The sequence below is a fragment of the Protopterus annectens genome, chromosome 8.part0 (genome assembly GCF_019279795.1).
Source record: "Protopterus annectens isolate FY-2018-M chromosome 8.part0, PAN1.0, whole genome shotgun sequence".
Taxonomy (NCBI): Eukaryota; Metazoa; Chordata; order Ceratodontiformes; family Protopteridae; genus Protopterus; species Protopterus annectens.
The window spans coordinates 1,326,832,472-1,326,840,885 of record NC_056741.1 but is presented as its reverse complement, the minus strand read 5'-3'; positions in this window follow the sequence as shown (position 1 = coordinate 1,326,840,885).

Here is an 8,414-nt window from a genome sequence, read left to right as displayed (position 1 = left end):
CCTCGGCTCCGACTCGGCACTTGCTAAGCTCGAGAGTCACTTTTACCAGCTCGAGGCAGCCCCATATCCCATGATGCAAGGCGGTAAGTACCCAGATCTCGTTTGCCGCTTCGCTTAGGAGGTCTTCTTTTTACCAGCTCCTGGTAAGTTGTTCACTTTTGTGATATTTAAGCCCCTTTTTAGTCAAAAACCTTTTATTGATAGTTTTTAAGTTAATTGGTAACTTTTTCTGACAGAAATTCCCTGTCTCCTTTAATTTTTTGTTAGTCAATCTTTTCCCTGTTCCATCCCCCCCCCCTGTTAGGGTGTGTGTGTTGGTTTATAGAATACCTTTTGGTATTTTATTTAACTTAAATTTGACTGGTGTGTGTGTGTGTGTTTTTCAGCACCATGTCAAAGGAGAGGGTCTCAGGTTTTAAGAAGTGTGACTCGTGCTGTCAGAAGATGTCTCTGACAGACGGTCACACTTCTTGCCTGTATTGTCTGGGCCCTCTTCACCTGCAGGACTCCTGTGCTATTTGTCACTCCTTCAGCCAGAGAGTCCTGCAGGAGAGACGGAATAAACTGATTCTTAGGGGCCTTCTTAAGCCGGAGGGCTCTCCGGCTAAGTCGGCTCCACCAAAATCAGTAAAACCTTCCAAGGCCCAGGCTTCTGTATCTAAGCCTGCGGCCTCGGCTCCGACTCGTTCTGAGTCGAGATCGGCTCCGGCTGGAGCCGATTCTAGCTTGACAAAGCCTTCGGCACCGATGGCTATCGGTGCCGAATCTGTATTGTCCACTTCGATGTCGGCTCCGATTGGCTCCGACACCCATGTGGCACAGGCATCGGTGTCGGCTCCGATCGGCTCCGACACCGTTACTTTGGTGGCTGTATCGGCTCCGGCTGGAGCCGATACATCGAGCTTCCTGTCGGCTCCGAGAGGTCGGCTCCGACAGGATCTATAGTATCGGCTCCGATGGCTCTTTCCAGGAAGAGATCGAGGTCTCCCTCCTTGGAGCCGATACTTTCGGCCCGCTTCACCTCTTCTATCGGAGCGGAGCCATCGGAGCCGATCTTCAAGGTCTTCCAGACTGTCAGATCATGACCTTGAGAGAGTGGTCAGTAGATTACTTAAGTCACAGGTACTGGCCCAAATGTTACACAGTCCGTCTCAACAGGCGACTGTTGGTCCACACCCCGTTACAGTTCCTCCTTCAACTCTACCCCAGAGTTTGGAGTTGGAGTCTTCGGGAATGGTTACTGCTACGGCTGGAGGACGGATACCCCTTCTGTTCCTTCAGCCTCTACTCTTATCTCCTCTTGAGACCTTCCTTAGAGGGATTCGTGGTCGGGCTTCCATGGTCTCCTCCGAGGGGTGAGTGGCATCGGACCCTTGTCCGAACCCGCTCTTCCCCTTGGAGCCTCGGCCTTGGTGAGCTCGGCTCCGACATCTGCCTCGGAGACTTCCCTTCGGTGGTCCCTGGGTTCCTAGCTCTTGGAGCGGGTTCTCTCGGACCTGCCTGGGAGGGGAGCATTCGAGGTGATGAAGAGTGTACTGGCCACTGGTATCAGTCAGCAGTCTGTTCCCGTAGCTCCTCCCTCTATAGTACCTGTTGACATCTCTGCCACTTCTCTTGCTACAGGACCCAGAGATCCTCCGCCTCAGGTTTCCCCATTGGGAATTTCCCCTCTTCCGAGGATTCTCCTGATGTTTCGGGAGATCCTCCTAGGAAGAGGACTTGTAAGAGGAAGCATGTAGACTCCCCAAGTCTGTCACCGGATACTGACTTTGATGAGTCAGAGGGATCCCCTAGATCCCCTCTGAGGATGTCTCCTTCTCAGACATCCTAGAACTTCTGAAACAGAGGGAAACTGGCCCACCAACAATCCCTCTGAGGATGAGTCAGTATACCTAGAGGCGTTTGGATCTCGGCCCTCCACCTCCTGGGTATCTCCGCCTTCGACCCCTTATGCAGGTGATTGCACGAAGGCGTGGGCAGCTCCTGACTCTGTAGAGCCAGTCCCTAGGAGGCCTTCAAAATTTATCACTGCCCCGGCGACAAACAATTCCTTACTAAGGGTGTCCCGCTGATGCCATGGTGGTGGCTGCGGCCACCAAAAGGAACTTGCAGATCCTTCCGTGCCCGTCCATCCTCCTAATAAGGACTCTAGGACCATGGATAGGTACGGTAAGCGGATGTTTTCCTCAGCGACCTTTGCTATGCTCGCTGAATTACCTATGTCACTTCACCAGACTCCAGAGGATATCCTGAAGGAGCTGGGAGAAGTAGTTCAGGATCCTACAGCTGCAGGGGCTCAAGAAAAATTGCTTCTCAGCTAGGAACCCTCAATTCCATTGCAAATTCCTCCATGCGGCTAATATCTTATGCTGCGGATGGAGCGGTAGAGCCGCAGGCACAGGTGTGGCACTTAGACGCCAAGCCTGGATGCGGCTATGTGATTTTGTGGATCCCTTTAAGGCATCCTTCACAAATTCTCCCTTTGATGGGTCAGCTTTGTTTGGCCCTCAGGTGAAGGAAACCTTGACCAGGTGCGAGCAGGACGGCAAGACTCTTTCTGCTGTTGGAGTCCGTTTTTCCACCCCTTCTAGGCCTTATCCCAAAGGACAGAAGGGTGGGAAGATGTGGTTCCGTAAATCCCAAGGAGTCACGCCGGATTCACGTGGTCAGTTTACCCCTAGAGGCAGAGGGGGTAACAATAACAGACGCCGCTCTAGAGGCAGAGGGGTCCAAGAACCAGGGAAACAGGGAGCCTCTCTCTGACAAGCCCTTTCAGCATCCCTGAGGTGTTGCCCGGCTGTCCCTCCTTGGAGGCAGTCGGGAAGATTATCACTGTACCCAGAAGCCTGGCATTCCCTCACTCAAGACAGATGGGTACAGTCGATCATATCCAAGGGTTACATAATTCCTTTCGAGGAAAGTCCTTTCCCCTCAAATTCCCTTCCAGATGTACCACCCGGTCTAAGGGACATTGCAGAGTTAGAAATTGCAAAACTACTGCAAAAAAGAGCCATTCAGCCAGTTACAATAGACCATTCAGAGCCGGAATCTACTCAAGGTTCTTTTGGTTCCCAAAAGACGGAGACTGGAGACCAATATTGGATCTCAGCAGACTCAACAAGTCTGTCAGGAAGACAAGATTCCGAATGGTCACTCTTCAGTCAATTCTGCCCTTCTTACAGAAGGACAACTGGATGTGCTCAATAGATCTTCAGGATGCGTACTATCACATCAAAATTCACAGACGCTCCAGGAGATTTCTCCGCTTTCGGCTGGGGTCCAGTCATTTCCAGTTCAGAGCCCTGCCCTTTGGTCTCACTACAGCCCCCAGAGTGTTCACCAAATGCATGGCAGTGGTCACGGCTCACCTGAGACGTCAAGGATTACAGGTGTTTCCGTATCTCGACGACTGGCTCCTGTCAGCCACCACCAGACATCAGCTTATACAAGCCAGGGATTACACAATAGACCTTTGTTCTCATTTGGGCATCTCAATCAACTTCAAAAGTCATCCTTATCGCCCTGCCAGTCTATTACCTTCATAGGCGCAAACTTAAACACTGTTCGGATGTCAGCTACCCTTACAGAACAAAGAGTTTCAGACATTCAGACTCATGTCAGGATCATTCTGGCCAGCAAGAAAATACAGGCCAGAATGGTTCTGAAGGTATTAGGTCTCATGGCTGCGGCCATTACTCTTCTTCCCTGGCTCGATTCTACATGCGCCTTCTTCAGTGGATGCTGTTCACACAGTGGTCATACCAGCAACTTCCAATGCGTCACCAGATTCTGGTGACACAGACATGCAAAGAACATCTTGCTTGGTGGATCACATCGCCGCAGGTTCACCAAGGCAGGTGCTTTGTACCTCCGTCCCCGATAGCCACTGTCACCACGGATGCCTCCCTGATCGGGTGGGGGGGGTCATTATCAGGGCAGGATGGTTCATGGGACGTGGCAACCGTTCGAGTACCATCTGCACATAAATGTCCTGGAGATGAGAGCAGTGCTTTTAACATTGCAAGCCCTCAACGACTTTCTTCCCGTAGGGACAATTGCAGTCCACACAGACAACATGTCTGTAGTTTGGTATATCAACAAACAGGGCGGAACCAAGTCCTACCCCTTGTGTCGAGAAGCGCTCAGACTTTGGCAATGGGCGATCTCCTCTCATCGGTTTCTGGTAGCAACGCATATCCCTGGGAAAACCAACATTATAGCGGACAGATTGAGCAGAGCTATCCTCATGCCTCACGAGTGGTCTCTCAAGCAATCTATAGCGGAAGAGATTTTTCTGGAATGGGGTCGTCCATGTTGCGATCTTTTTGCTACTCCCCAAAACAGCAAATGTCCAGACTTCTTCAGCCTCTTCCCTCTATCAGGCCATCCCCCCAGAGACGCTCTGACCCAGGATTGGCCCCAGGGACTTCTTTATGCCTTCCCTCCATTTCCTCTGATCCCTCAGGTGATCCAGAAAGCTAAAGTTTTGAGAGCCAAATTGATTCTCATTGCCCCTTACTGGCCTCGACAAGTTTGGTTCCCGTTCCTCCATCATCACCTCTTGGTGCAGCCGTGGCATCTGGACCCAGTGCCAGATCTACTGATTCACCAATCCGGTCAGCTGCACCGGTCAATTCCTTCTCTCAACCTCACAGCATGGTTGCTCCACTTCCTTCCTTAGCCAGGCTTCCTTTGATCTCTAACCCAGTTAGAGACATCATAGTAGCTTCACTAAAATCCTCTACCAGGAGGATTTACACAAGCAAATGGAAACGTTTCTCTTATTGGGCTAAGGCCCAAAATATTGATCCTTTTACTGCCCCTGTTCAGGCAGTTCTGGACTTCTTAGCAGAGATTTTTCATGCAGGCTCCTCTTCTTCCACAGTCAGGGTTCAATTGGCTGCTATTTCCAATTTTCATGTCGGCATAGCAGATCATAATATTATGTCCCATAGGCTATGCAGGGCCTTCTTGAAGGGAATTTTCCTACTAAAACCTCCAATCAGGAATCCTCCTCCTCAGTGGAATCTAAATTTAGTGCTGACATCCTTGATTCTTCCCCCCTTCGAGCCAGCTGTTTCTTGTTCCCTGAAATATCTTTCTTGGAAAACGTTATTTCTAGTGGCTATTACATCTGCCAGGAGGGTGTCTGAACTTCATGCTCTTTCGGTTCGACCCCCCTATTTGGTTTTTCACAAAGACAGAGTATCTTTGAGAACTAACCCAACCTTTTTACCTAAGGTCGCTTCAATGAACAATTTGAATCAATCCATTGATCTCCGGTATTTTTCCTAACTATTCAGACAGAGCTGAACAAAAGCTACATTATCTTGATGTCCATCGTCAACTTAGATATTATTTGGACAGAACAAAAAAATTTAGAAAATCTGATCAACTTTTTGTTTCCTATGCGGATAATAAAAAAGGCCTTCCTGTTTCTAAAGTGACTTTGTCCAGATGGCTTTCTTCGGTCATCACTGAAATTTATACTCAGGGGAAAACAGCTGTGCTCAAAACCTAAAGCACATTCAACTAGGAGTTTAGCTACTTCTACAGCTTTTCAAGCTAGACTTCCTTTGGACACTATTTGTGCAGCGGCCACTTGGGCTACTCCTCACACTTTTGTTTCCCATTACAAATTGGACTTGGCCTCCAGGGACAGAGCCAGTTTTGGCTCTACAGTCCTCAAGAGTTTGTTCCACTGAGCCACCCAGGATAGAGGTGCTAGGGATGCGGTCCCATCAAGCAAGAATGAAGGCGAGATTGACAACTTAACATTAAGAAGTTATGTACCTACCATAACGTTCCATGTTAGTTGTCTTCTCTCGCCTTCTTTCTTGTGACCCTCCCTCCTTCCCCCTGGCCTGGACAGACCTTGTATAAGAAACTATTATGCTAAAGACCATTCAGACCTGGTCCTTTTTCCATCTGTAAGTTTCTTCTTCCTTTGGGAAGTATTTTATGCTTGGTGTTATTGCCCTTTGTCAACAAACGAGATCTGGGTACTTACCGCCTTGCATCATGGGATATGGGGCTGCCTCGAGCTGGTAAAAGTGACTCTCGAGCTTAGCAAGTGCCGAGTCGGAGCCGAGGGATCGGCTTCGAACCCATCAAGCAAGAAAGAAGGCGAGAGAAGACAACTAACATGGAACGTTATGGTAGGTACATAACTTCTTATTAATGCATAGCAGCAGTGGGGATATCTGTACAATCTGAAAATAAATGCTGTATATCTGCAAAATACAGGCAATATGAGAAAACTAAAACCCAGACATCTGAAAAGCAAAAAAAAAAAAAAAAATTCTGAAGACAAACTTGCTTCTTAATGGGGGAAACCGTGATCTGCCCATTGCTGTATGCCCCACTTTCATGGATGGCTATGAAGTAAGATAATGTCTTGTTCCTTGCTAAAGTTTTGTTAATAATTACTTTTGCATCTGTAGGGTCCCCTCTCACCTGGTAGCTATACTGCAAGAAGGCTCATTAAAGACATAAAATAGAAAATGACTTCTAGGTTAAAGGTTCAGAACAAAGAGTACTTAACATCATTATTAAAAAGTGATCCTGACTCCTCTACTTAATTTAATGATATGTTGCCAGAATTGCTCAATTCTGCATCAAGTGCAGGTCTAATCACCATCTGCAGAAATAGACTGTTTACTGGAAATGCAAGAGCTGTAGAAAGTGGTACTCTGCATTCCCTGGGAGAAGAAAAGTCAAGCCAAAGTACTATTAATAAACCTCTGGCTTTACTAAGATACCTAGAACCTTTCATGGCAAAAAAAAAAAAGACATGCATATTATAAGCCAATGTAATTCTGAAGCGTACACTACACGGTTTCAAACCAATGATGTTTCAGGCATGGACAAAAAACTAGCCCTGCTTCCATCACTTTCACAGACTCCGTTCTAAAAGCCTTAGATAAGGGTCAAATGGGTAGTTCCATGCTTCCCAATGTATCTACATAGCCTTGGACTCTACATAATGCCCTTTTCAATGACAAGTACTTCAAAAAATCTTACTGCACAATATTCAGTGTACCACAATTCATATATAAACATTATAAAGTACCTGTCTTAAAATACTCAAAGAGAGCATCTAAGAAGTGTGTCCACTCTTCATTGTTTATGGAATATTGACACCATCCCAATTTTCAAATTTAACACAATGAACCCTGCCTCTGTGGCAGATAAAGCCAAAACTACAACCTAGCTTGAATAGTGACTTAGGTGCTAGAACAGATCGGTAGGAAAGGATGCAAATGAATGGCTGAGGACAGTTCACCAATCCTTGGGGATCAGAGAGGTTTGCATGACATCAAAAACAGTCAGGACCAGGGGGCATCACCTAGCTCACAAGACAGTGAGATCAGCCATCATTAGCGTGTGGATGAAATCACATGTTTGTGGTGTGTGCTGGATGCCCAGTAGTGATATAGATGTTCATATCAACTACTAGGGGCAGACCAATGACCTCAGTACAAACTCCCTCATTGCCAGGATGCTGGAAAGGCATAAATTACCTTCACAGATGTCTGGATGACGGAGTCTTCTGTAAACTCCTAACCCCATGATCAGGATGCTCAGCGAAAAAGAAAGAATGGGCTTGATACCAATAAGGTGATGGTTGACAGGCATGTAGGTAAAAACAAGTTAAAAAATTCAAGAGTGAAACCCAAGCATCATACCAACAAATCAGATGTATGAAGTTGCCTATCATCTCCATGTTAGGGATGCTCAACACAACGAGTGAATGGACTCAAGAATGATAAGGGGTTGTTAAATGGTTGGCAGGTATTGTGGCAAAAAAGCATACATCAAAAATTAAATTACAGTGAAAACCGAGGGTTTAAGCAGCAAGCCAGATGTACAAAGTAGCCTCAAGTTTTTGCAAATAAACAGCAACAAAGGACAGCAAAAGGTATCAAATGCTACTAAAACCTAGTTCTCAATGGTATACAGCTCTTCTGCATGAAACACAGGACTATGGTCTAGTATCCAATCATAACTGATGCATGTGTTTGACAGGAAGGTATCAAGAAATTCACCTTTAGTCAGAGCAAAGTTAAGCTCAAGAAGTGAATCTTGATAACCATGTCGACTACACATAAAAAGCTGGTTATGATATGACAAAACATCGTAATACATGGAGCTCCTGCTACTCTTAATATACTGCTAACTAGAAAGAAGTGTAAGAGCACAAGGTGTTTTACAACTTCAAAAACTGTAAAACACTTAGTGCTGCCACACAAACAACTGGCAGAACTTAAGTGTAGCTCTGAAAGATTAACCTTTTTAAAGGTTAACACCTCAGGCTGCCTTGTTTTTGTGGTAGTCAGAAGTGTTTTACAACTTTTGAAACTTTTATCATTTCCCAGTTCTTTTCTGAGGAGGATGTTGTGTATGCTCTACTG